This window comes from Canis lupus, unplaced genomic scaffold (assembly GCF_011100685.1).
Source record: "Canis lupus familiaris isolate Mischka breed German Shepherd unplaced genomic scaffold, alternate assembly UU_Cfam_GSD_1.0 chrUn_S889H1053, whole genome shotgun sequence".
NCBI classification, from domain to species: domain Eukaryota; kingdom Metazoa; phylum Chordata; class Mammalia; order Carnivora; family Canidae; genus Canis; species Canis lupus.
The window spans coordinates 1-27,354 of record NW_023331852.1 but is presented as its reverse complement, the minus strand read 5'-3'; the positions used below and the strand labels follow the sequence as shown (position 1 = coordinate 27,354).

Below are 27,354 nucleotides of genomic sequence, written 5' to 3'. Positions count from 1 at the left end.
ACTGAGCTACCCAGGTGCCCCTAAAGCTATTTTTTAAAATGCAGCCTCTCGAGCCTCCTGAAACTCAAGTGTCATCTATTCAACCTTCATGTGCCTAAACCTTCTCTCCCAAACAGGTAAGGCAGGTGGGCAGGGCCATCAGTGTCCCACTCAATGAGGACTCCTCCTCCAAACAACTGTCAGCTCATAGCATCGAGGAATTACTGATAAATATTTTTAGGTGGCATAGGATAGTGTGGTTATGTTTTAAACGAGCTACTATCTTTTACCGACACATGCTGAAGTATTTATCAATGCAATTTCATCTTTCGTCAAGTCTAGGGTCTGCTTCAAGATCCCTGGGGGTGGAGCGCACAGAGGAGCAGAGGTAGAAGCTGGCCACCGGTGGGAACTGGTGAAGTCGGGCAGTGGCCGTTATCGGGCTCTGCTATGCTGGGCTCTTTTCTCCTGTACGTTTGTGATTCTCTCTTAATAATTTCTTAAAATAGGGCGCCTGGGTGGCTCAGTCCGTGAAGCACCTGCCTTTGGCTCTGGTCGTGATCTCAGGGTCCTGGGATCGAGCCCCACATCGGGCTCCCTGCTCAGCAGAGTCTGCTTCTCCCTTTCCCTCTGCTTGCAGCTCCCCTACTCGTGCGCGCGCGCTCTCTCAAATAAAAAAAATCATAATTTCTTAAAACGTATCTAACAAAATAAAATACCTGTCCACTGTAGCTCAGCACTACATCTGACCCTCAGGAATGAACTTTCAAAGCTCCCAGGCCCTTTGTGAGCTCATCAGTGTGTCTGCCTTCTGGGGACACCTCACCCCTGAGCCCCACGAGCCACGAGCCAGCCTCAACAGAGCCATGGCTGGGCCCCTTAACCAGGCATGGAGACAAAGTCAAATAAGGAGGGGTCTGTTTCCAGGGCTGCTGTCTGCCCACAAGCCTGCCCTTGCATTCCACTGTGTCCACAACATAAGAATATCTACCGACCCACCCAACTACACCTAGAACAACAACAACAAAGACTGTCTGTGGGATCCCAGCACCCCTGACCTACTGCACCCTGGCAGGAACTGCTCGCTCTGCACCGGACGCGGGGCACACCCTCACCTTTCACCCAGGTGGGTGTGGGTGAAGCCTGCCCGCCTGCCCTGCCTCCCCGTCTCCCCAGAAGGACAGCCGGAGTAACTGATATAGGCACAGCTACCGTCACTTCCCAAAGGCTGGAGGGGAGGCCAACCACGCCGGAGGCTGGAAAGAGGCAACCTGCCCAGGGGAAGGAGACAAGCCATCAATTAATTCATGGACAATTATGAATCAGGGGACCTCAAAAGAGCCCCAGTGAACGTCACTGTACTACACGGCAAGGCTGTCTTCTGTTCTAAAAGTTTTCAATCATACATGCTGCACACACAGTCTGGAATAGTACCGATGAACCTGCTGTGTCCATGTGACACTGCCCAGTCTCTGAACTCTCCGTTCCCGGGTTGGCCTCCCGGGAGACCCTGGCCAGGCAAGGCTGTCCTGTCATTCTGTCAGCACAGCTGGAAACCCCAACACCCTGGAAGAGGAAGGGCCCTGGGCCAGTTGGCAGGCCAGGCCTGCGTGTGGATGCAGGCCACTTACGATCGACAGCCTCTTCTCTATCCCTCCAACCAACCTTCCAGCACAACAGTGAAGGCCACAGCACAGTGGCCCTGGAGAGGGCAGGCCATACCTCCCTCCCTGCCCCTTGGGGCTGTCACTGGGCTCTGCAGTGTCCAATCTATGACATACAACTAAACTGTTAGCGTCCATGGGCTGGCCTCACTCACTCCTGGACAAGGTGACCGGGCACAGACACCTTCCCACAATCTCTCTGCTCCTGCCACTTGCCCCTCTTAGGGATTCTCAGGATTCTGAGCTGGGGGCCACTGGTTCCTCTTCCAGCCCCTCTGCACCCCAGGACTCAGCCCCCCGCAGGACCCTGCCTGGGGCTCTAACCTCTCCCTGCACACACAACTCACCATTTCATGCACACCTCCACTGACACCAAAGCTAGTCAACCGCAAATTCATCCCGTCACCTTCCACACACCCTCCCCGTTTCTCCCTCCCTAACACCGCCACTGCCTGCTAGGCCCAGGCATGCACACAGGCTGGAGTGTCCTCATGCTGCACCTCACCCCTGTGCTGGGTGCAAGCACCAGAACCTGATAGTCTGGAAAGGTATGCTGCCCCTCACCCCCACTGCCACCATACCATCCTCACCTGAGCACCTATCTACCTGGGTGGAAAGAGGTGGCTTCTCTGGGAACAAAGTTTACAGGGCATGACTGCTGGGATCCACCTCCTGCTCAGCAGGATGCGCACCTGCACTCCGAGTTCTCACATGGCTAGAGAAAACACCCGTACCGGCGAGAAAAGCAGAAAGACGAGGGAGAGGGAGAGGCTGCAAAGAAACCACAAAAGCATAAAAGAGAGCTTTACTCCCCTTTGGGTCACTCATTATTTCCCTCGAATCATCTCCACCGGAAGCCCTCTGACAAGAAATCTGAGCAGGAGGGAAGAGAGTGACAGCAGACGCACCCTCTGGGAACACAGGCTGGCTCCTCCTCCCCCAGAAGCCCTGGTTGTGCTAGGGGGAAGGCCCCTTGGGGACTATTCTTGATGTCAGGCCACCTCTTGCTGTGCACCTGCCAGACCAGTTTAGGGGTAAACCAGGAAGTGGCCACTTGAGGCACTTGAGACGTGAAGAAATTTACCCAAAGTGCTGAAGATAGAAAGAAAGCCCCCTGGGTCTATGTGGCTTGGCATGCTGTGGAGCTGTGGACCTGCTTATTTTTCCTGGCACTGCAGAAACCACCTCTGGCCGCCTCTGGTGGAGAGTGCCCACCTGGGAGCCCCAGCTGACGTGAGCTTGCATGAACCTCCCGGCCTGGAACACACCTGGGCGCTGCACCCCCAGGCTGAGCATGGGAACCATGTGACGTGCTACTTTAAAAATCATGAAGCCCACTACTGGAGAGAGAGTCTACAAGGTCTGCACCAGAGAACTTAAGCATCTTATGTTAATCTGCTCTCGGAAAGACACCAAGATCCGAGTTGAGAGCAACGACCTATTTATGGCAATTTTTATAAATTCACATCACTGGTCTATTATGCGGCTGTTCCTACAGCTTCCCAAGCCAGACCCCCACTTGGGCCTTGGCCGGGAGAGCCTGCTAACTCCAACTCACAGCTGGGATGCCTTTGCTCTCTCTCCATTCCCATCTTCTGGGTTCACACTTAGCTTCAAACTCCCCTTCTGCAGGCTGCCTTTGACCCCACATTCCCAGAGAACCGAGTTCCACCAGGTTTCAGCTGGTGATTCTCCCCACACAGGCTGGAAGGTGACTTTCATTTGTAAATCTTTCATTTAGGTGGCGTCTGGGTGACTCAGTTGGTTAAGCATCTGCCTTCCGCTCAGGTCACAATATCAGGAACCTGGGATCAAATCCCTGAGTCAGGCTATGCTCAGCGGGGAGTCAGCCTCTCCATCTCACATGCGCATGCTCCCTCCCTCTCTCTCTGATAAATAAAAACCTTTTTAAAAACTTAAAAAAAATCTTTCATTTAATCTCCCAAAGGAAGTGAGGAGTGTCTCCAGGACACAAATCCTTGTTCTACTCTGAATCCATTGAGGACGACAGACAGACAGCTCTCTAACACTTAATGCCAAGTGAATGCTGGGGGCAGGGGGTGGGGGCTGACGTAACACATACCTTAGTTTCAGTAAGACTACTTTAATTTTGATAACTGCCCAATGCCACTCACCACATCTTTGGACAAAAAAATTGTTCTGTAGTTCATTTTTCATATGTGCCTGCTTTGTCCTCCTCCTCCATCAACTCTTCCTCACCATAATTTGTTCACACAAGGTCAGCGGCCAGCAATCATAACATCAGCCATCCCTAAGCTAGTCCCCTTACCCTTCAGGAGGAGCTGGCCCAGTGCCACCCCCATCCGCCAGGATTCTGGGGCAGGCAGCTGGCTAAGGAAAGGAGGTAAAAGGTCAGCACAATGCAAAGTGCTTAGCCGGCTTCCAAAACAGCCCGGGGGGTAAATTCAGATATGGAAATCACCTCCGTAATAAACAAACAGTAAAACCTGCCCTGTGATATCCAAAATATGTAATTAGTTGCTGTCAGAGGTCTTTCAACCTAACCTTAAAAACAACAGATAAGGAGAGAGAAAGGTAGGTAGGCAGACAGACAAATGCAGCAGATTCTTTCCTGTGCTTTTAACAATGAAAACACAAAAATATTCCTTCTACCAAACTGTGGCTACTGGACAACATGACCCGCGTCTCACCCGCGTTACCCATCTGATTCCCAGGAGAACCCAGGGAAGGGGCACAGAATTTACCAAGGGGCAGATCAACGTGCAGGTGCCAAGACACCTGCCCAAGGTCACAGCCAGCAGACCCACGTCCAACTCCAAACACCACGTGCCTACCTCCCAAGTTAAGTGGTAGGTACTCCATTAAAAGTTCCACGTAAGATTCCTAAAGCTACACAAATATAAAATTAGGTCATCCTGTTGTAACCGAAACGATGTGATTGCAGTCAGCAATAAAACTACAGTAACTACAAACACGATTGGTGCCAACGCTAAAATTATTCACAGGCACCAGCCTCTCCACTGAATTGCACAATTCACGCGCGCACAGGAGTGGGCTCAGCCTGCTATTAAAATCCGGCAAACGGCGGCCCATCTCATCTAGCGGGTCAACAGCTGTGGTGGGAATCCTTTGAGGAAAGGTTACCCACAGGAAGCAACGGCTTAGCAGCCACGTGGAACACCAGGCAGGGTCTCCAACAGCACAGGCCGTACTCCTCACCAGGGAGGATGCTCGGGCCTCCAACCCTGGAAAAACTCTCCAGAGGAGACACTGTGGGCAGAGCCTGCAGCACGGTCTTTCACGGGGCACCATTCACGTTTATGGGGTAAGGATGCTGAGTCAAGGCAGATTATAGAGGGAATTCTCAATCATCATAGTTTGTTTTATGGCTCCGGAAAAACCCAACTTCTGCCCACAGAGCTAGCATAAAAATAAAGCAAATTCAAATGTACACCTGATATCGTGCCCACTCTAGTAAATAATGGCCAATCAGAAAATACAAAGAAATATGATCCACGCAAGAGAAAAGAATTCGGGAAAGGTCACCGAGAGTCATGTTTTTATGAAGAAAATACAAAATGCCTCACCAGGCCCCAATCATCTGTGCTCCGCTCAAGTATTTTTCTCCAGATGCAGATCCATAAGCACCTGTGTCACCAGCCATGCCGATGGCGGCCCCTCTGCTGGAAGAAGCATGCCTCCACCCAAAAGAGATCCCTGAACCTCTGCTGCTCAGAGCAAGATATCGTTCCCACAAATGTTCCTGACACCAAGGGCAAGGTGGCTTTCCCTCGCACGCTCCTCACTCTTGCACCCAGAGATGCCGCTGACCTTGCCAAGCCCCAGTTCCAGCTCAGGGCCTGGAGAGGATGGTCCTATCCATAAAACATGCCTGAGGCTATGGTATTATTTGCTAAAACTCATGCCTACTTCATACCCTTGAAACTATTTTCACATCTGGCCTCTTACTGGATCCTCCCCACTCATGAGACAAATCAACAGGTGTCAGAGGCACCATTTTACAGATGAGGAACTGGAAATCCAGAAACACATATAAGGCTGATTCAGTGTCATATCCAGGGGGGTGGGGTGGGGGCAATGCTAACACCCAACACTGCCTGCACAGGGGTCTGGGAAGCAGCCTGGGACAGGGAGACAGACGGGGCACAAGGTTTGGAGAACACAGATCTGGATTCGAACTCCAGCTCTGCCACTTAGCCGTGTGTGTGTGTGTGTGTGTGTGTGTGCGCGCGCGCGCGCGTGCGTGTAGGAGACAGGGAGACAAGGAGACAGAGAGGGAGGCCTTGAACAAATGTCACTGCCTTATCCTAACATCGTTTCCTGGCACATCAAGTATGCAGAATATGTCCCCCTCACATCAAGTAATAGGCCTGACACCACAGTATGTAGGAACACACTGTACCTTCCGAACTACGGTCCCATGCTCCAGGAACGTGGGTTTCCACGTGTATCTGCCCTCTACTTCTTTCCTAGACCCCTCTCCCCCCTCTCCCCGTTCCCTGCACGCCCTGCCAGCATCAGATACCTCCCAGACCGACCTCCTCACTCTGGTATTCAGCTTGCAGGAGCGCTGCTGATCCATTTCTAGTACACCTTATCGTACCCTAACCTTAACCCCCCATTGTACAACAGAGTGTTTTTGAAAAAATAGAAAGAAACCAAAACTCTTCACGTTAAATCTTTTTAAGGGCAGTAGAGGAGTTGACATTTAGGAAAATTAGTGACAGATGCGTTATCTCATAAATGAGGAAGACTTTCATAAAATGTAAAGTCAGAGTTACAGCCTAAGAAAACTTCTTAAAGGCAAGGTTATTTTGTGTTTGCTTTTAACCTAAACACGTATTACCTTTTACTGGGGCAGTGGGAGGAGGTGCCAGGGCTTCTAAAGAGAAGGAATTAACCCTCAGAACTTGACTCCTCAGAAACTGGACGAGTCCCATCTGCATGGAGCCGTATTTCTCACCAGGGCACGGAAACAAAGAGGTGACCAGACAGGGGTGCGCTGGGGATCAACAGCCTCCTCGGGACTCAGGAGGAAGCCAGTAGACTGGTAGGAAGAGGAGGTCACTGGTCCCTCCCTTGATGTGGGAGGTATGGAGCTTGCAGGTCTCCCATCCAGACATCCCTGAGCACAGTCACAAGGCAAAACAAGGGCACCGGGCAGGTGGAAGAACGTAACAGCTTCCTCTGTCTGCTGCTTGCTTCCCTGGCACAGACTTTCACAGCCCCTAAGGACCCCACCGCATCAGAAAAGTGCAGCAATCCAGGGGAGAACGGATCCCAAATGTTCTTCTCTGGATTAATATCTGAAAGGCCACTTTGGGTCACAGGAATCAGCAGGAAGGCAAGTTTAAGAGTCACGTGGGAAGCAAAGGTAGCAGTTGGCACTCAGGGACGGTCAGAAAGAATCTAGAACACTCAGGTTCCGCGGGGACAGGTGGGTGGTGAACCCACAGCATTGGTGGTATGGAGTCCTTTCTTTTTTTACCTGAGTTACCTGGTGTCCAACAACTAGTTGATAATCTTGTGCAATCTCGCAGCCTTCCACGGTGGCAAATATACTGTACACTGAGAGAGGCAAGCCTAAGGCAGCAGCAAAATTTCAATTGTTGACTTCCAAAAACAGGCAGAAAAACAACCCACGTTACAGGAAAGTAAAGGTGGACATTCCAGAGAACTGAGGCTCAGGATCACCTTACCCCAAAAAGGTCAGTTGGCTTCCACCCAGGGCCTGCTGGGAACCCAAGGTCCACCCATATTTGCGCTGGGTAAAAGGTGAAGTTCACAAAAAGCGGCATAAGCGTCAGAAATCAACAAAAAGAACATATTCTTTACTTGTGTTAATTACCAGATCTTTTTTCCTTTCTTCCTTTTTTTTTTTTTTTAAAGCACGCCCTGTGCAGCCTAGACTCTTTCTACAGGCACCCAAGGCACTGTGAGAGGGTGGTCCCCGGAGCGGGGACCTGGGCGCGGAGGGGAGGCCAACTCTGCGCATCCTTGGGTCCCCTAAGCACCGCCTTCATGTTGGACCCTGTGCTTGTCCTTACTTATCTGTCAAACAGAACAGTGCTGGCAAGAGCTGCTCAGGAGTGGCTCAAGCATCTGGGGAGAAAGAGAAGAGGCCCCATCAAAGCCAGCAGAGAATCTGTGACACGCACTCTGAACATGCCAATTTTATTTTAGCCTTAACAGCACCAATTCTTCCGGAAGCGAAGTTGAGGCTTCCAGGAGCACCAGCAGCAGCAGCAGCGGCGGCAGCGGCAGCAGCACTCTGGCCTGCCGGTAAGAACCACGCAGAATGACTAAACCTTTTCTCCAACAAAGGAAAAACTGCACCGGATCAAAGTGCAGCAGCAGCCCCGGGCCGCAGCGGGCGCGCTTTCCGCCTCCCACCTCCCCACCGCCCTCCGAGCTCCGCCTGCGTCTTTAATTGCTCGCCTGGAACGCGTCCTCGAGGGCGCCGCGGGCAGCTGCGGCCGCCGCGCCCCGCCCCGCCCCCCCGCCCCCCCCGCGGGCGTCACGTGACGGCTGCGAAAAGTAGGGGAAAGGTTAACCCGAGCCCCGCCCCCGGCCTGGCGCGTCCCCGGCGCTCAGATCCTGTTCCACCCGCCCGGCTCCGAGAGACCTTCCGGAGCGAGCTGGCGCGCATCGCCGGCGCAGCCCGTCCTCCTCCCCCGGCGACACGCAGCGCCTGTCCGTGGGAAGGCCCGGCCCCGCGTGGCCAACCCCGAGGGCACCGAAGGGCTGCGGGCGCCGGCTGCCGCCCCACGGCCGGCCCGCAGCCCCGCGCCCCAGGCGCCCAAAGCGCGCCCGGAAGGGACTCCCGCCCCAGGAAAAATGAAGTGTTTCTATGAATGGGCGCGAAGGGCCGGGTTGCATCAGCGCGGCCCTGGCCCCAGGACTCCCCGGAGGCCCAGGCTTGACCGCTGGGTTACCGCGCGTCCAGGGTCGGGCCAAGGGCGGCAGCAGCGGGGACGCCAGGTTTACTCCCTGGGCCTCCGGGTTAGGCCACTTGTTTTCGGGACCAACTCGAAAGCTTATTTTGGCCTGCGCAGGAAGCCAGTTTCTGCCACCCTGACACAAAGTATGTGCGCCCCCAAAGGTGGCCCTTTTCTGTTGGACTCCAACAGATGGGAGTTCAGGGTGCGAGGCCGGGTCTAGCAATGCTTCACAGGAAGGAAACGGGTCGTTTCGAGGCGAAGAGGAGCCCCCAGGCTCACAGAGGCTCAACCACCAGACCCCTCGGTCTGAGGCTGCATTCAGTTCCGAGGGACGCGATGGCCCCATAGGCCTTCCCACCAGACCCTGCTTCCCCTCAAAGACCAGCTCATCTATCTGCATTAAGGTCGTCCTCCGTGCACACTCACCGCGAGTCACCTTAAATACTTCGGAGAAAGGGGGCTGGGAGGGGTGCTGTTCGCTGGCACAAAATAAAAAAAAAAAAACCAGGGAGTCCAGCCACGTTCTAATCCCTTAGTTTGAGGTTCGGGAGGAAATCAACACGCCTGAATATCTGGAATGGCCAGAAACCCGACGCCGGTGCAAGAGGATGGTGTAACAAAATACACGTTTCAAAAGGTTAAACGGATTTCTATTTTATTCGGCAACTTACAAAGTTACCAGTTCCCCCACAACAATCTCCCTTTAAATAATTCAACCCAGGGAGCACCGAGGAACCGAAAGCCTTGTCCTGAGCGGGGACTGCTTAAGCGTGTTCTGCACCGAACCTGGTTAATTATACGGGATGGTTAACTCTCGGTGTTCAAGTCGGCCCTCACCTTGGTTCCCTCCAGCTTTCACGAAAGCCAACAAACACGCTGACCCACGGCCTTTCCGAGCAAACCGAAAGGAAAGGAAATGGTCGTGGCCTCGCTGAGGGAGCGGAGGTCAGGGCTGCACCCGTCGGGGCTCCGGACGGCGCCTGCCGGGGCTTGCGGGCCCAGGGAGCCCGGACCCGGTCACGTGACGCCCCTCCCCCACCCCCGCGCGGCGGGGGGCGCGACCTTGGGCGGACGCTCGGCGCCCACCTGCCCCGCACCCAGGGCCTCACCGGGGGGTGGGGGGCGTCCGCCAGCGGAGACCCCGGCCGGGCGCCCCTGTGGTCCCCGGCGGACGCTCGGGGCCGCGCCTGGAGCCCCGCGTCAAGGGCGTGTCCCGACGGCTGCAATGCGGGGGCAGCCGGGGAGGGGGGCGGACGGCGCGCCGGGGAGTCCTGAGGCCCCAGCGTCCCTCTAGCTCCCGCCTGGAACCCCAGGACGGCCCCCCAGACCCAGTCTACCCCGATGGGGGGAGGGATGCGGCGGGATCGAGAGCGGGTGGACGGCGCCCAGCCAAGTCCAGAAGGCCGAGCATCCGTCCTGCAGCCTCGCCGCCCCTCGGACGGACCCCCACGCCCAAACCATTCCTAAGAGAAGGGTGGGATGAGCGGATGTGGGAGCCGGCGCCCCTCGTGGCCCCGGGCCGGGGGCATCCAGCCAAATCCGGAGACCCGCGCATCCCTCCAGCTCCGGCACCGCACCCGCCGGCGGGCCGACCCTCGGGCGTACCCTCACACCCAATCCACTCCCGGGAGAGGACGGGGAGAGGAGCGAGCAAAGAAGCCAGTGGCCCTGCTAGTCCCGGGCTTGGCGCATCCTGCCAAGTCCGGGGGCCGAGCATCCCTCTCGCGGCCGCACCGGACCCGCACCGGGGACTCGCGCGCACACCGGCCCCCGGCGGACGCCCCCGCCCCCCGCGATCCGATCCGGGGCGGGAGGTGAGGAGTCCCTGCCGCGCTCGCGTTTCGGGCTCCCGGCGAAACCCGCCGTCCGGGTGGAGGGATGCTGGGGGTTCCCCTCCGCGCCGCGGGGGCCCCCCGCCCCCGCCTGGGTCGGGACCCGGGCAGTCCCCGCGCGCCCCCCCCGAGCCCGCCGCAGCCCGCAGGCCCGCGCGCCGTCCGCGGGCGCAGCCTCGGCCCAGCCTTACCGAGTCAGCGAACGGAGGCGCGGCGGCGGCGGCGGAGGCGGAGGCGGCGGAGGCGGCGGCGCACTGAGCGCTCAGCGAGCGAGAGCCGGGGGCTGGAGGGCCGCGGGCGAGGCCGAGTGCACCCGACGCCGCCGCCGCCGATTGGCTGGAGCGTGCGGGGCTGCGGTGCGGGCGGGGCTGAGACTCCCCGCGCGGGGCGGGCGGAGGGGGGGGCCGCGGGGGGGGGCGGGACCGGGGCGGGGCGGGGCCTCCGCAGCTCCCCCGGGAGCGTGTCGGGTGAGGAAACTGAGGCTGCTGGGGGCACGCGGCCAACGCCTCTGCCAGCCTGGGGCCCGGGGCGAGAATCCTCAGCCCGGAGACTCGGTTTTTCATCTGAAAAATGGGCCAACTCCCGTGGGCCAAGCCCGTAAAAGTGCTTAGCAGGGTGCGGGGTTCACGCGAGCCCTCCACAGCCATTGCCGCCTCTAATCCGCAAAGCGCCCCCATAAATAGCCGACCCCGGCCGGGGCTGCAGAAAGGATCACTAACTCGCGCATGACCATATGGCTGAGAAAATGGACCCGACGCTGGAGCCAAGTCTAACTCCAGAGCCGTCGCCCCAAATCCCCAAATCGGACATTGTCCCCGGAGTGACAGCTCAGGCGAGCCGGAGGCCGCGTGGCTCGCGGAGCCAACCCGCTGCTGCGAGTTCCCGCGACCCTTCTGAGAAGGCCTCTTCCTCCTCATCTAACCGGGAGAAAAACACCTCCCTCGGGGGCTTTGGTAAGATTTGGCAAATTAATCATTCAGGCGCCTAAAGCAGTGTAGGTGCCAGGAAAGACCTGGCTGGTAGTGGGGACAGAGTGACCCAGAGACCCTTGCGTGGGCGGACCCCCGGGGCCTGGGCCGGCAGCTGCCGCAGGGCGCTCAGGTCAGGGGCGCAGCGGTTCCCCCCACCCCGCCCCGCCCCGCCCCGCCCCGCGCCTTCCCTTCCCTCTAGCTGGTGGCCCTGCAGGTAACAGGTGCTCCGTAAAGGCCCCAGGTTTATGAACAGAGACCCGGCTCTCCTAGAGCTCAGTGACTTCTTTGGGCAATGAAAAGGCCATGCTTGCCTCCATCTTTCTGCCTGTATCCTTTGGTGGTTACCACTGGAAGGTTTAGAAGAGAAAATGAAAGTTCTCTCTTGTTCCCGCCCCCGTCACTGCTGCTACTACAGTTAACTGTTGGTGTGCGCTCTCCAGGCTGTTTGAAGTGAAGTCACAGGATCTGTGCTGTTTGTGACACTCTTGTTTTCACTTGGCTCCCCCCTTGGACGACGGTTCCCTGTGGAGATACAGAGATGACCTCCTCTGTCTCGGTGATGAACGCGCCCCACGGCCCTTAGAGCCCCTTTTCACCATTGCGGGTATAAATAAAGCTGCACTGGCTGTGAGTGGGCCTCTCTGAGCTCTGATTTCTCTCTGTAGATCCCTAGTAGTGAAGCAACTGAGTCAAAGGGCAGGCACCTGTGACATTTTGGTGACATTGGTGTCACTTGCAGAGCCGCCCCAAAGAAGCTTACTGGCATCTATCTATTCCTACCCAGGCATGGGAGTGGAGTCCTGTCTCTAGGGACCATCAGTGCTGTCTGTCTCTATCCGCTCTCTTCATGTTTCTCAGTCCTAAAGGAGAGCGTGTAGATAATGCTATTTATTTTAATTTGCATTTCTCTGAAGTTAGAAGTTAGAGATTTCCCGCCACTGCCGGCTCCCATCTTGCCCACCAGGGATCCCAGGCTGCGACACCCCCCACCCCTCCCCTCCAGATTTCGCAGCCTGCCAAAGCAGGTGGGCTGGGCCAGGGCACACCTGCAGAGACCTGCATCCTCTACTCCACAATCATGGCAAGTAGGCTTTCCAGGCTTGTCTCAAATGCTCTTCCCTCTCCTTTCCCTGGAACACAACAGCTGGCGGTCTGCAGGTCCCAGCCCAAGGTCACTTTCTTCCTCACTTAAGTCCCATGGTGCTCCCCTCTGGGATCAGCCCTGCGCTGTGTATGTTCCCAGGGCTCTGTGGCCTTGACCTTACACACCTCCCTGCGCACGGTCCCCGTGTCACCTTGCAGGCCGGGTGAGGCAGGGGCAAAGGCAGGACTGCTGTCCATGGGGCCACCAGGTCGCTACAGTCACCTGTGCCCCAGTGACTGGGCTCTTGGGCCACGGTAAGGAAGCCCACGCCCGCCAGCAGTTCCAGCCAGAGCGTGGAGGCCTCATTCTCCTCCTGTGCTCTGCTCCCCGAGACTGCAGCTCCCCAGGGCCGCTTAGCAGCCACTATTAATAAAAGCCCAGGAACTAGGCCTCTGGGGAGCTCCGGGCCTGTCGAATCCTGTGTTCTCTTTGGGCCAAAAATATCCCAGAGTCGGCCTCAGAAACTAGAGTAATCTTTCTCAAGGTCCGTTTCTGTTTTTGTTCTTTTTTCAATTCTTCCCCAGTTTGAAAGGAACATACTATCGCAGCTGCCTATTGTGGCTATACAGAAACCTCTTTTTAAAAAAAATGCATGTACTGTCTTTATTATCACTAAGAAACCCCCCCTTTTTTTTACTCTGAAAATATCTTTTTTTTTTTTTTTCAGATTTTCTTTATTTATTCATTAGAGACACAGAGAGAGATAGAGAGACAGAAACACAGGCAGAGGGAGAAGCAGGCTCCATGCAGGGAGCCCGACGTGAGACTCGATCCCGGGTCTCAGGATCACACCCTGGGCTGCAGGCGGCACTAAACGGCTGAGCCACCCGGGCTGCCTGAAAATATCTTTTTATGAAAAAATTCAAGCATATAAAAGTTAATGAAATCAATAAAGTCCTGGATAACCAAGCAAAACAGTTTCAACAATTATCAAGTGAGGGCCAAGCTTGTTTTTGTCTACCCCTGCCACTGCCTCTGGATTTCTTTAAAGCAAATCCAGAAATCCTACTGTTCTGTCTACCTGTTCTTGAGTACAGATTTCTGAAAGACAAAAGTTCTTTTGTAAAAACATATTCCCCTGTGGGACACCTGGATGGCTCAGTGGTTGGGCGCCACCCTTCGGTTCAGGTCGTGATCCCATGATCCAGGATCCAGTCCCACATCGGGCTCCCTGCAGGGAGCCTGCTTCTCCCTCTGCCTGTGTCTCTGCCTCTATGTCTCTCATGAATAAATAAATAAATTTAAAAAAATAATAATAATAAATAAAAACACATCCCCCTAACACACACACACACACACACACACACACACACACAAAACATACCAAGAATACCATTGGCCAACCTAAAATAGCACAACAATTGTAATACAAAACTTGTAAGGCCTGGAGCAGCCTGGGTGACTCAGTGGTTTAGCGCTGCCTTCAGCCCAGGGCCTGATCCTGGAGACCTGGGATCAAGTCCCATGTCAGGCTCCCTGCATGGAGCCTGCTTCTCTCTCTGCCTCTCTCTGTGTGTCTCTCATGAATAAATAAATAAAATCTTTAAAAAAAAAAAGCTTGTAGGCCCTCTTGGGCTGCCAAGAGCACGGCTGAGTCCCACTCTCCTGCCAGCCTTATTCATTGCTGGCAGCTCCCAGCCGGTTCTGATCCCAAAACATGTGGGATTTTCTAGAATTTAGCTCTCACTTCCCATAGGAAACAATTTTGTAATCCCGGAGTTCTGTGCTTCTCTCTCCTCTCCAGTGCTTTGAAACCCTCTGAACTTGAACCTTGAGCTGCTGTCAGTAGTGGGCAAATAACAGCAGTCCCACGTCAGGTGGCAATAATATTTGCTCAGCCAGCATCGCTGGAGTTTGGTAAGGACAAAATGAGGTAAAGCATGCAGGTGCAAGCAAACTGTTTCAGACACAGCTCGACCATGTGCTAGTGACAGGAACTCCTAGTAACAACCAAAGGGTATTCTTATTTGAATAGGCTTGCCCTATGACCCAGTCAGTAATCCTGCTCCTGAGTATCACTGAAGAGAAATAAGAGCACATGTCTGCGCAAAGACGTCTGGTACAAGAATGTTTGCAGAAGTTTCACTCAAGGGGTGCCTGGATGGCTCAAGCGGTTGGGCATCTGTCTTCAGCTCAGGTCATGATCTCGGGGCCCTGGGATCAAGTCCCACCCTTGGGACTTGGTGACTCTCTGCTCAGTGGGGCGTCAGCTTCTCCCTCTCCCTCTGTGCTCGTTCTCTCTCTCTCTCTCTCTCAAGTAAATAAATAAATCTTAAAAAAAAAAAAAGAAGTTTCACTCAAATGGACAAAAATCCAGAAACAACCCATGGGGCCATCAACATAGAATGGATAAATATATTGTGATTTCTCCATATAGTAGAGCAATAAGGAGCAACAAAAAAAGAATAAAGGGACACCTGAATGGTTCAGTGGCTGAGCATCTGCCTTCAGCTCAGGGCATCTGGGATCCGGGATCAAATCCCACATTGGGCTCCCTACAGGGAACCTGCTTCTCCCTCTGCCTGTGTCTCTGCCTCTCTCTGTGTCTCTCATAAATAAATAAAATCTTAAAAAAAAAAAAAAGAATAGAGTGCTAACACACAAGTGGATGGATCCTACAGATCTTATATCATATAAAAGAAAACCAAACAAACACACAAAATATTTATATGTTATATGATTTACTTGTTTAATTTATTTATTTGGTAGAAAGAGAGAACACAAGTATGGGGACGGTGGAGGGAGAAGCAGGCTCCACTAAGCAGGGAGTCCGGCATGGGACTCAATCCCAGGACCCTGAGATCATTACCTGAGCTGAAGGCAGACACCCAACTGACTGAGCCACCCAGCTGCCCTTGCTGTATGATTTCTATAACAAATGTGCATAATAATTGCAGTGATGGGTGACTGAGAAACAGAGTAAGGAGGCCACAGGCGGGCTCAGTGGAGTAATATGAAAATGCAGGGCTCTATATCCCTCAGATTATGCGCTTACTGTTCTTGCTACCTGCATGGTAGGCCTCAATTTCAAAAATTAAAAATTAAGGGGCACCAGGGTGGCTCTGTCAGTGAAGCGTCTGCCTTGGGCTCAGGTCATGATCTCCGGGGTCCTGGGATCAAGCCCCTCATCAGCCTCCCTCCTCCTACTAGGAGCCTGCTTCTACCTCTCCATCTGCCTGCTGCTCCCCCTGCTTGTGCTCTCTCTCTGTGTCAAATAAATAAATAAAATCTTTAAAAAAAATAATAAAAGCTTTTGTTTATAAACAATAAAATGTAGTCAATGAATAACTTATTTCCTGGTTTAGTAATCAGAAATGCAGATATGATTGTCAGCCAGAGCTTGCGATCAGCATGAGGCACATCCACTCTTTCAACAGATGTTTATTCCAAAGTCCAGACTGCCAAGACCCGATGCATTACTTGCCAGCCATGGATAAAAAAGTTGGGCTTCTTGAACTGTAGAGTTTTATTTTAAATAAATCTGGGAACTCTTTATGGAAAATGTCAGAAGAGTTCAAGGGCCACCATTCGGACTTCAGATCCCGGTCATGTCCGAGGTCTGCGCAAACTAGCCCAGCCTGCCTGGAGAGTGTGCACTGGGGCCTGGACCTGAGCTTGTAGTGGGACCAGAGCAGCGTGCTGGTCACAAAGCTGGTGACAGCTCAGTGGGTACTCCTGGAAGTTGACAGCTTGACTGTCCCTAGCTGGAACTGCACCAGCCTGGACACTGGGACCTCAAATATAGGGAAGAGGTGACTGACCCCCCTGCCCCACAGCGCCTGCAAGTAGGTGCCTAGAAATCCAAGTGAGAGCATTAGCAGAAGACTTCTGTGTCAAGAAGGAAATTCCCCCGCTTTGGAGGGAGAAGAAGATGGGCAGCTAGCGCCTTGGGTCAGTGGCTTTTATGCTGGGAGGGTCACTAGTGAGAATCTACTGGCAGCTACAACCTTTTCCCCAGAAAAAAATGCACGCATGTAAACCATGGTAAATAATTTAATTCTTGAACCTCTCAAAGCCATTTACAAACTCCTGACTCACACAGGTTAAGAAAAATAATCTGAAATGTGGCAACAAGGCAAAAGGGTATTTGAATATTATTTCATGGGCTTGTTGTCTAACTGGCCCATCCAAGGATTTGCTTCTTCTCTGGGGAAACGTATCTCGACCAGGCCCCAGACTCTATGAAGATTCTATGTGTTAACCAGTAGATTTTTGTCCAACAGAAATCCTTTGCATTAGATGCAAGGAAAAAAAAAAGTAGAAAAAAAAAAAGTATTCCAGGGCACCTGGGTGGCTCAGTCGGTGAAGTGTCAGCCTTCGACTCAGGTTCATGATCTTGGGGTCCTGAGACAGAGCTCCGTGTCGGGCTCCCTGCTCGCTGGGAAGCCTGCTTCTCCCTCTCCCTCTGCTGCTCCCCCTGCTTGTGCCTGCCCTGTCAGATAAACAAAATTTTAGAAAAAGGAAGTAAGGAAGAGAGGGAGGGAGGGGAAGGGAAGGAAGGGAAGGGAAGGGAAGGGAAGGGAAGGGAAGGGAAGGGAAGGGAAGGGAAGGGAAGGGAAGGGAAGGGAAGGGAAGGAAGGGAAGGGAAGGGAAGGGAAGAAGAAAAGAAAAGAAAAGAAAAGAAAAGAAAAGAAAAGAAAAGAAAAGAAAAGAGACTCAAAGGTATGATTTATTGCCCTGTAGGATGTTAAGGAGTTTTGTACCTACTTAGGATAAACTTCAGATTTTTTTCCACCTTCCTGTGTAGGGAAAACGCAGCTCTTCCTGCCCTGTGTCTGTTGCTCTGTGACTCATCTACTCACCATCATAGCACTTCACTTCTGATACTTCTAGTCACCAAACACGGGGAGGTTTTTCCCACAGCAATAGGCAATTCTCAGACACCTGCAGGGTGTCTAGGAATTCAACTCCATTCTGACATGGTCTACCCAGATAGCGTCAGATCCCACAGGCTAAGGGCTTGATCCTCACCAAAGGCTCCCCTGTGCCCACCACTTCAGATAGCAGGTTGTTATGTGTGCTCTGGCCAACCCTCTACAGGGGTTCCAAAGACCCCTCCTGGAGTCCAAGGAATTTGCTGGAGTGGCTCACAGAACTCAGGGACACACTTACTTAGACTTGCTGGTTTATTAGAGGATATGACAAAGATGCTGATGAACAGCCCAGTGGAGGCACATAGGGCAAGTCTGGAGCTTCTGTCTCCATGGCTTTGGCATGCATCACTCTCCAAGCGTGGGTACATTCACCAGCCTGTGCTATTGGGGTGTCTTGGAGGCTCCCTCATGTAGGCATGAGGGATTGCTAACTCCATTTCCAGCCCCTCTCTGTTTTCTGAAGAATGGGGCTAGGGGGCAGCCAAGAATTTCAAGCTTCTCATACTGACTTGGTCTTTTTGCTGACCAGCCCCCAGCCCGGGGTCCCCCCAGAGTCGCCTGGACAGATGGTGCCAGCGCTCTTATTGCTTAGGGAGTTTGCAAGGATTTCAGGAGCTCTGCGGGGCAGGGGCGGGAGGGGGTGGGGGGGTGGGCAGAGCCCCTATGCATACTTTCTGTTAACTCACAGAGTCGAAATAGTTCCCTAGCCATCATGTTCCAGCTTTCTCCTCTGTCAGAACTTCTGGACTCAGCCTCTAGAATCCTCCTCCTCCCACCATCCTGTTGGGTCCTTCACTGATAAATTTATTTATTTATTTTTTTCTTTCCTTCACTGATAAATTTAAATCTTTGACATTTGCTCACTTTGTATTTGAGAGTCCTGTTTTTGACTTACTGAAAATCCTATCCGACACACATTACTGTGCATGAGAGCCGGATGCCTTTCCGAGAGCTGACACTTGGTACAAAGCGTCTCAGAGAATGAAGGATGAGAGAGGAGGGCCTTCAAACATTCCTAGGACTCTGGGGTCTCTTGTTATAAATGGGCTCACTTCTCAGGCCACCCAGGGTCAAACTTCTTAGAGGCAGAGACATTGAGATAGCAGCTTGGACCTCTTTTTTTGCCCATAGCATCCTCCTGCGTTTCTGCAGCAATGCAACACTAGGGGAGACCTTGCTGGGAAAGAGTTGGGGGCACCCACACCCACGAGCCCCCTGGAGCAGCACAGGGCAGCTGGTAAACCGTGGGACCATTTGTACAGGACCTCCAGCTTGTACTGCACCTTCCTACTCATACATGGTGTTATCCTCACATTTCCAATGTATTCCATATTTTCTTTTCCTTTAAAAAAGACCTAGGATGACTGCAAATATCAAGGCCTGAGAAAAGCACTGGCTCTGCCGAGTCCAATGACACGTTCCTTTGGTCCTTATCCCAAGCAGGAAACACTTGAAGATTCTAGGTTTAAGCCAGAGCAAGCATATCTGCTTTCCATGCTCCACAAACCGTCTGGGCCTCAGGTCACTGCCCTGCCCCAATTTCTGGCCCCAGGCCTGTCCCCTCCTGTCCCTAGCAGGCCCTCTTCATTTATAAAAGGAGGGTCGGGCAGCCTGGGTGGCTCAGTGGTTTAGCGCAGCCTTCGGCCCAGGGCCTGATCCTGGAATCTCGGGATCAAGTCCCACATCGGGCTCCCTGCATGGAGCCTGCTTCTCCCTCTGCCTGTGTCTCTGCCTCTCTCTCTCTCTCTTTGTGTGTGTGTGTCTCCTGAATAAATAAATAAAATCTTTAAAAAATAAAAAAATAAAAGGAGGGTCAAATACACCAACTCATCTCGGAGGGGTGGGAGAACTTTTAAGAATCTATTGAGCACCTGCTGTATGCCAGGCAACAAGCTAACCGGGGAGTGACTGCAGAATGTGAGATCCTCAGGGGCCCCTTCATCCTGCATCTTGTCCTTCACCTCCAGCACGAGTCCTCCCGAAGCTCATTAGTGACTGTGGTGACCCACAAGCTCCCTGGACCAGCAGAGGCCACTTGGCAAACCACAGTTGCCTCCTTCTCTAGATCCCATCCTGTTGGAAGCCTGTGCTACATTTCACTATTGCCTCATCTTCCTCTCCCGGGAGCCTTCTCCTCCTGTAACCTGTGAGTCACTCTGGTCCCAGGTTTTCCTCCTCCGCTGGGACCTGTTCTCAGATGCCTTCTCTGGCTCACCTCCATCTGCCTTTCAACCTAGATATGGCTCCAAGCCTCTTGCTTTGGCCCTGCCTCCGTCACCAGCTTTGCTCCCCTGTGAGCCCCCACCCGGCCACACTACACCCCATTCTGATCCTCCCAAATCCTCACCAGAGGGGCCCTCCCCAGGTGAAATGATAGGGCTGAGCTACCCACCAGGAAGAAAAGGCAAGTTTCAGGGGCCAGTGGAGCAGGGACACAGAGAAAATAGGTGTGTGTGTGTGTGTGTGTGTGTGTGTGTGTGTGTTATATTTCTTATGTCCAAGAAAGCAGCAAATAACCACCAAGGGGAAAGTTAAAACTCTGAAGGATTTTCTTATACTCATTTTAGTATGTATCTTTTAAATTACATATGAGGAAGTCACCCTAATCCTTTTAGCAAGGAGGGCTTTCAAAAGATCTGAATCTAGGGGCTCCTGGGTAGCTCAATTGGTTAAGTGGGCAACTCTTGATTTTAGCCCAGGTAATGATCTCAGGGTCCTGGGATCAGGTTCCACATCAGGCTCTGTGCTGGGGGTGGAGTCTGCTTAAGATTTTCTCTCTCTCTCTCCCTCTGGCTCTCACTCCTCTTCTGCTTGTGCATGTGGTCTCTCTCTCTCTCTCACTCTCTCTCTCTCTCAAAAAAAATCTGAATCCAGCCCTGATCTGAACCATATTCATTCATTTCTTCAATTCATTCATTCATTCATTCATTCATTCATTCATCAGACAATATGTACTGAGGCACCTCCAATGTGCCAGGATTGTTCTAGATACTGGAACTCTGCAGTAATAGAGCCTTTAAACCAAGCCCTGTCCTCAGGAGCCCTCATTCTGGTGGGAGAAGCAGACAAGCAGCAAATTCACTCTTTTGTGTGAAAAGAAAGGGCAAAGGAGAAAAAACAAGGAGGGGGGACCCAGGGTGCATGACCTAGCATGGGGTAGGTAAGGCTAGCTTATATTTTCAATGGAGCATAAGTTCCTAAAGGTAGAAACCTTTGTAACCCCACCTAACTCATCTTGGGTCTCAGAAATGTTAGCTGAATGATTGATAGGTGAGTAGATGGGTGGATGGATGGGTAAATGGGTGGATAGATGGGTGGGTAGATGGGTATGAGCTCCCGCATGCCCTTCCCAGTGGGCCCTTCTTTTCCATGTCCTCAACCCATCACAAATTCTTCCTCAAGAATCTTTAAACTTCATTCCTGTCTGTCCTTCTTCGTGGTGTGCCTAAGGTCACCTTCTGAGTCACAACAACTTGATGCAACCCTGTGGCCTCAGGCAGACCTAGATGCATAATTTGTCAGGTCCAAGGCAAAATGAACATGCAGAGATTCTTGTTTGAAAATGATTAAGCATTTGAGGACGGGGATCCCTGGGTGGCGCAAGCGGTTTGGCGCCTGCCTTTGGCCCAGGGCGCGATCCTGGAGACCCGGGATCGAATCCCACGTCGGGCTCCCGGTGCATGGAGCCTGCTTCTCCCTCTGCCTGTGTCTCTGTGCCTCTCTCTCTCTCTGTGACTATCATAAATAAATAAAAATTTTAAAAAAAAAGAAAAAAAAAAAAAGCATTTGAGGACGGTGACAGCTGAGCATTAAACCAACCACAGGGCCACTCTGATTGCTGGCTCTTGTAACAGCATGGGTGGCACACCCATGAAACTGGGCCTGCTTTGAAGGCCTTCCTAAATCTGTACTTAAGGAGCCACCCAGGCTGTGCTTACAAGCCTCAATGAAGGGGCGCCTGGGAGGCTCAGGCAGCTGTCTGCCTTCAGCTCAGATCATGATCCCGGGGTCCTGGGCTGGTCCTGCAATCAAGACCTGCAGCCAGGCTCCTGCATCAGTGGTGAACCTGTGTCCCTCCCTTGCTGTCTGCCCTGTCGCCCCCCTCCCCCGCTCTGGTGCTCCTCTTGGGCTCTAAATAAATAATAAATAAATAAAATATTTATTATTTTTTAAAAAGATTTTATTTATTTATTCATGAGAGACGGGGGGCGGGGTGCAGAATACAGGCAGAGGGAGAAGCAGGCTCCATGCAGGGAGCCTGATGTGGGACCCGATACCGGGACTTCCAGGATCATGCCCTGGGCCAAAGGCAGGCACTAAACTGCTGAGCCACCCAGGATCCCTAAATAAAATATTTAAAAAACAAAAAAAACAGGGGATCCTTCGGTGGCTCAGTGGTTTGGCGCCTGCCTTCGACCCAGGGCGTGATCCTGAGTCGTGGGATCGAGTCCCACGTTGGGCTCCTTGCATGGAGCCTGCTTCTCCCTCTGCCTGTGTCTCCGCCTCTCTCTCTAGGTGTCTATCATGAATAAATAAATAAATCTTTAAAAAAAGCAAAACAAAAAAAACAAGCCTCGATGAATTCTGTGCTCCTTCCCTCAAGACTTCACTCCACTTCCAGACTCTGGGCATCTGTTCCTACTGTTCCCTGCTCAGGGTGCCTTCCCCACTCACCGCTTGTCTTTGTGCACAGCCATGAGCTAGACGTTAGGAAGGGAGATGCGGTAAATCAAACCTAGTCCTGACTCCAGAGAAGATGCTCACAGGGCACCTGAGTTCTGGCTTAGCTGCAGCCCTGCCCACTGCGTGGCCCAGAGCTGGTACACTTTCCTCTGTTGCAAAACGGGCAAGCAGCCAGGCCAATGCTGCATCCACCTGGGGTTTCTGCTCATAACCCTCCCCCATTTAAAAAAATCTACGCTATAAGGCCACCTGGGTGGCTCAGATGGTTAAGCATCCGACTCTTGATTTTGGCTCAGGGTGTGATCTCAGGGTGCTGAGATCGAGCCCCAAGTCAGGCTCCATGTAGAGTGCGGAGGAGACTGCTTAGGACTCTCTCTCTCTTTCCCTCTGCCCCTCCCTGCCCCCTGCGAGTGCTCCCCCCCAAAAGAAACCTAAGATATGACTCACGTGCTATAACATTCATCCTTTTAAAGTATACAATTCAGTGGTTTTTAATATATACAAGAGGTTGCGCAACCACCACCATGATGCAATTCCAGAACATTTCCCACAAATCCCCTCCTAAAAGAAACCCCATTCCCAGTAGCAGTGCTCCTCTCATACCTGCTGCCTCCTGGCAAGCACTACTTTACTTTCTACCTCTACAGCTTTGCCTACTCTGGATGTTTCATATGAATGAAATCCAGCACTATGTGATCTTGGTGTCAGGCTCCTTTCGTGTTTTCATGGTTCATCTTTGTCTTTGCAGGTATCAGGACTTCTTTCCCTTTTGTGGCTGGATATTCCATTGTGTGTCAAAGGGACATTTTGGCGGATGCCTAGAGCACCCACACATCAGCTTCCAATGCCTGGAGGTTGCAGGAGCCCAGCTCCCACTCTGAACTTGACCCTGAAATACAGCCCGGTCTTCTTTTCCTTTATGGAAAAATTTCACTTCTCCTTCAAAGTCAGATACCACCTGCTCCAAGATTTCTCCCTCCCCAGATTTCTCCCAGAGACTGATGAACCCTTCTTCCGGGTCTTCCAATAGGTCTGGGATGCAGGACACTCCACCTTCCCTAAGGTCCGCGACCCCGATCCGGAACAGCCCCCGGGTCCCCTGCCGGCGGGTCCAACCCCCCAAGAACTGGTGTGGAATGGAAAGAGGGAAATTGCCTGGGACGCTCATTGGCTGCCAGACGAGGATTTCCTGCGATCACCGCTTTGGACGGCAGGGAGGGGGAAGTTCGGCGGGGGGCGGGGACGCGGAACGACGGCGCGGAGGGGGACCCACCGACGCAGCAGCCCGCCTGGGTGCCGGGGGTCCTGGGGGCAGGGGAGGGCGCCCACGCCCCCCACCCATCCCCCCGGGGCCCACCCACAGCTCCATTTGCGTCCCAGGGTCGCGCTGGGCAGCTGGTTAGCGCTTCGAGTGTGTGGGTGGGGGGAGGGGGGGGGAGGGGAGGGGGGAGGGGGAGGGGGGCGGCGCGGCCCGGGGAGCGAGGGCCCGAGCTCGGGTCCCCGCCCGGGGGCGGCGCGGCTGGCGGCGCAGGGTCGGGGTGGGCGCCGCGCATCGCTGCTCTGGTCCGTCCTCATCACGTTTTCGAATCACACAGTAAAGTGCGTTCGTCGTGGAAGCGCAGGAAACACTGAACCGTCAAATGAAAATAAAAAGCTTTACAAGGTTGCCTGGAATCTCAGGGCCTAACGCTGGGGGGTATTTCCTTTCTGGTGGGTCTTTTCTTCCTCCCTCTCTTCCTTCCTTCCTACCTTCCTTCGTTTCTCTCTTTCTTTCTTTTTTAAGAACTTATTAGTTATTTTAGCGAGAGGGAGTATGGGTGGGGGGAGTGCAGAGAGGGCACCTCCCGGCGGCTCACAGGGAGCCCCGAGGGGAAGCAGGGCTCCTCCCAGGACAGCGAGGAACTGAGGGGAAGCCTAGAGTCTGATGCTTAACCTGCTTAAGGGATGAGCCACCCAGGCGCCCCTCCTTTCTGTCCTTTGTGCTGCTTTCTATAGATCTTAAGACCCTCCTTTCCTGCTTTTCACAAAATGAAAGTCGTAGAGTAGGGCCTATGAAGTGCTCATCTTCTCTTTTAATTTAACATTATTCATTTTCCCCAACGGATGGATTCTCTTGGGGATAAATGGAAGCTGCCTGGAAGCCCCTTCGTCCCCTCCCTTCCCACCTCCATCCAACTCCCCTCTCTAGAAGTAACCAACATCCTTAGTGTTGGAAGATCTTCTTCCAGACTTTTTGCACTTCTTACATCATCACCTTATGTATATCTAGAAATACACAGTTTTATTTTAGAGCTCTCTTTTAGTGACACCAAACTAAGTTGTGTATACGGTTCTGGAACTTGCTTCCTACCCTCCCCCTTCACAGTACATTTTGGAAATCAGTTGGTCTGGACCTACGTCCTTCACTGCTTTATGATATTATACAATTTGAATGCACCTTTATCTATTTCAAGCATTCTCTGTTGTTTCTTGTGTATTTTTTTAAAGATTTTATTTATTTATTCATGAGAGACACAGAGAGAGAGAGAGAGGAAGAGACATAAGCAGGGAGAAGCAGGCTCCTTGTGGGAACTCCGATGCAGGACTCGGTCCCAGAACCCCAGGATCACGCTGAGTCAAAACAGACAATCAACTGCTGAGCCACGCAGGCGTCCCTGTTGTTTCTCGCTTTTACTTGGTTTCCAATCTCACTCTCTTCAACCATTCATCCCAAATGCGTTTCTTAAGCACCTGCTGTGTGCCTCACCTTTCTCAGGCTGGGGACATACAACAGATGAACAAAATAGAACAAAATAATGCCACCCTCTTGGGGCACTGTCTAGAAGCACTGCATGTGGGTGAGGAGGGGATATTTTATTTTATTTTTTTATTTTATTTTATTTTTTAAATTTTTTTTTTAATTTATTTATTTACGATAGTCACACTCAGAGAGAGAGAGAGAGAGGCAAAGACACAGCAGAGAGAGAAGCAGGCTCCATGCACCTGGAGCCTGACGTGGGATTCGATCCCGGGTCTCCAGGATCGCGGCCTGAGCCAAAGGCAGGCGCCAAACCGCTGCGCCACCCCAGGGATCCCGATATTTTATTTTTTTGAGTGGGAAATATGCTCTGATCACTAATGTGGTTTGAATATCAAATCAATATTTTTAAAAAGATCTAGGGAAAGTGGTATCTGCCCCATCTGACACACAGGTAATCAGTCTTAGGTTTCTTGTATTATCCTTCCAATTTTCCTTATAAAAATACAAGGGGGAAAAAAACAAGCAAAATGAGTCATGTATGCTACTTATCATCAGGGAAATGCGAATCAAAACTACAATGAGGGGGATCCCTGGGTGGCGCAGCGGTTTGGCGCCTGCCTTTGGCCCAAGGCGCGATCCTGGAGACCCGGATCGAATCCCACGTCGGGCTCCCTGTGCATGGAGCCTGCTTCTCCCTCGGCCTCTGTCTCTGCTCTCTGCTCTCTCTCTCTCTCTGCCTCTCTCTCTCTCTCTCTGTATGACTATCATAAATAAAAAAAAAAAAAAAAAAAAACAACAAACAAAAAAAAAAAACTACAATGATATATTGCCTCACACCTGTCAGAATGGCTAAAATCAACAACACAAGAACAACAGGTGTTGGCAAGGATACAGATACAAGGATACAGTGTTGTACACTGTTGGTGGGAGTGCAAACTGGTACAGCCACTCTGGAAAACAGAATGGAGTTTCCTCAAAAAGTTAAAAATAAAACTATAATTTAGCAATGGCAGTACTGGGTATTTACCCAAAGGGTACAAAAATACAGAATTCAAAGGGGTACATGCACCCCAGTATTTATAACACATTGTCTATAATAGCCAAATTATGGCAACAGCCCAAGTGCCCCTTGACTGATGAATGGATAAAGAAGATATGGTGAATATAGACAATAAAGTATTATCAGCCATCAAAAAAGAATGAGATCTTGCCATTTGCAATGATGTGGCTAGAACTAGAGGGTGTTATGCTAAGCAAAATCAGTCAGAGGGTGACAAATACTATATGATTTCATTCCTATGTGGAATTTGAGAAACAAAACAATGAGCAAAGGGGAAAAGAGACAGAGAGGCAAACCAAGAAACAGACTCTGAACTGTAGAGAACACACTGATTACACTGGTTACAGAGGGGAGGTAGGTGGTGGGGGGGGTGGGGAAATAGTGATGGGGATGAAGGAGGGTACTTCTGATGAGCACCAGGTGATGTATGGATGTGGTGAATCACTATACTGTATACATGAAATTAATATTACAATGTATGTTTACTCCTAGAGTTTTAAATTAAAACTTTAAAAAATCATGAACAGCAACCAAAAATGAGAGTGTATATATATATATTCCCTTCTTTCTCGTGTAAAAGGAACTTGCTATGGTTTACTATAGCCCTCTCCTTTTAAAAGATGTGTTGGGGGCAGCCCCGGGTGGCTCAGTGGTTTAGTGCTGCCTTCAGCCCAGGGTGTGATCCTGGAGAACCAGGGATCCAGTCCCGCATTGGGCTCCCTGCATGGAGACTGCTCTTCTCCCTCTGTCTGTGTCTCTGCCTCTGTGTGTGTGTGTGTGTGTGTCTCATGAATAAATAAATAAAATCTTAAAAAAATCTTTTAAAAAGATTTTTAAAAAAAGATGTCTTGGTGTTATTTTCCTGTAATTGCATAGAGAGGGAGTATGGTGGGGGGGTCATTTAACTTTTATATATTGTTTGAAGGTACGCAGTGTTCCATCGTATAGTTTATTTTACCATGATTTATTTGTGTCCTGTGACATTTTGCATTTCCTGTCTTTTGCTTTATAAACTGCAATGAAGTTGCTGCAATGGTTAACTGCACAAAAGTCAGTTCTTCCACCTGCAAGTTTTACTGTAGGTTAATTTACTTAATCCACTGAATCAAATGTTAATCTCCTCTAGAAGCAGACTCATATGCACACCCAGAATCATGTGGGACCAGATATCGTCTCCCCCCCCCCCCCCCCCCCCCCCCCCCCCCCGACCTTGGCCTAGTCAGGTTAACAATAAATTAATCCTTACACCCTCCTTGGAGTTGTCTTGGTTTGCCCTCCCCCCTGCTTGGGATGAGTTCTCCAGTCCCAGAAGTGAAAATACTGTCTTAGTGCATTTAATTTGTATTTTTTTTTCATTATGAGTAAGGCTGAGAATCTTTTTGCAAACTTGGGGAATATTTGTATTTCTCCTCAGTGTACTGCTCATACATTTTGCCTATTTTTCTACTAGGTTGTTGGCCTTT

At 51.9% G+C, this 27,354-nt stretch overlaps 1 long non-coding RNA gene across 1 annotated transcript; it reads left to right on the top strand.

Annotated features, from left to right (window-relative positions):
- The first annotated feature begins 10,841 nt into the window (after positions 1 to 10,841).
- LOC102151880 lies at positions 10,842 to 12,021 on the top strand. Its single transcript, XR_005387534.1, has 2 exons — positions 10,842 to 11,372; positions 11,831 to 12,021. It is a non-coding gene; the product is annotated as an uncharacterized LOC102151880 (long non-coding RNA).
- The last annotated feature ends 15,333 nt before the right edge of the window (positions 12,022 to 27,354 follow it).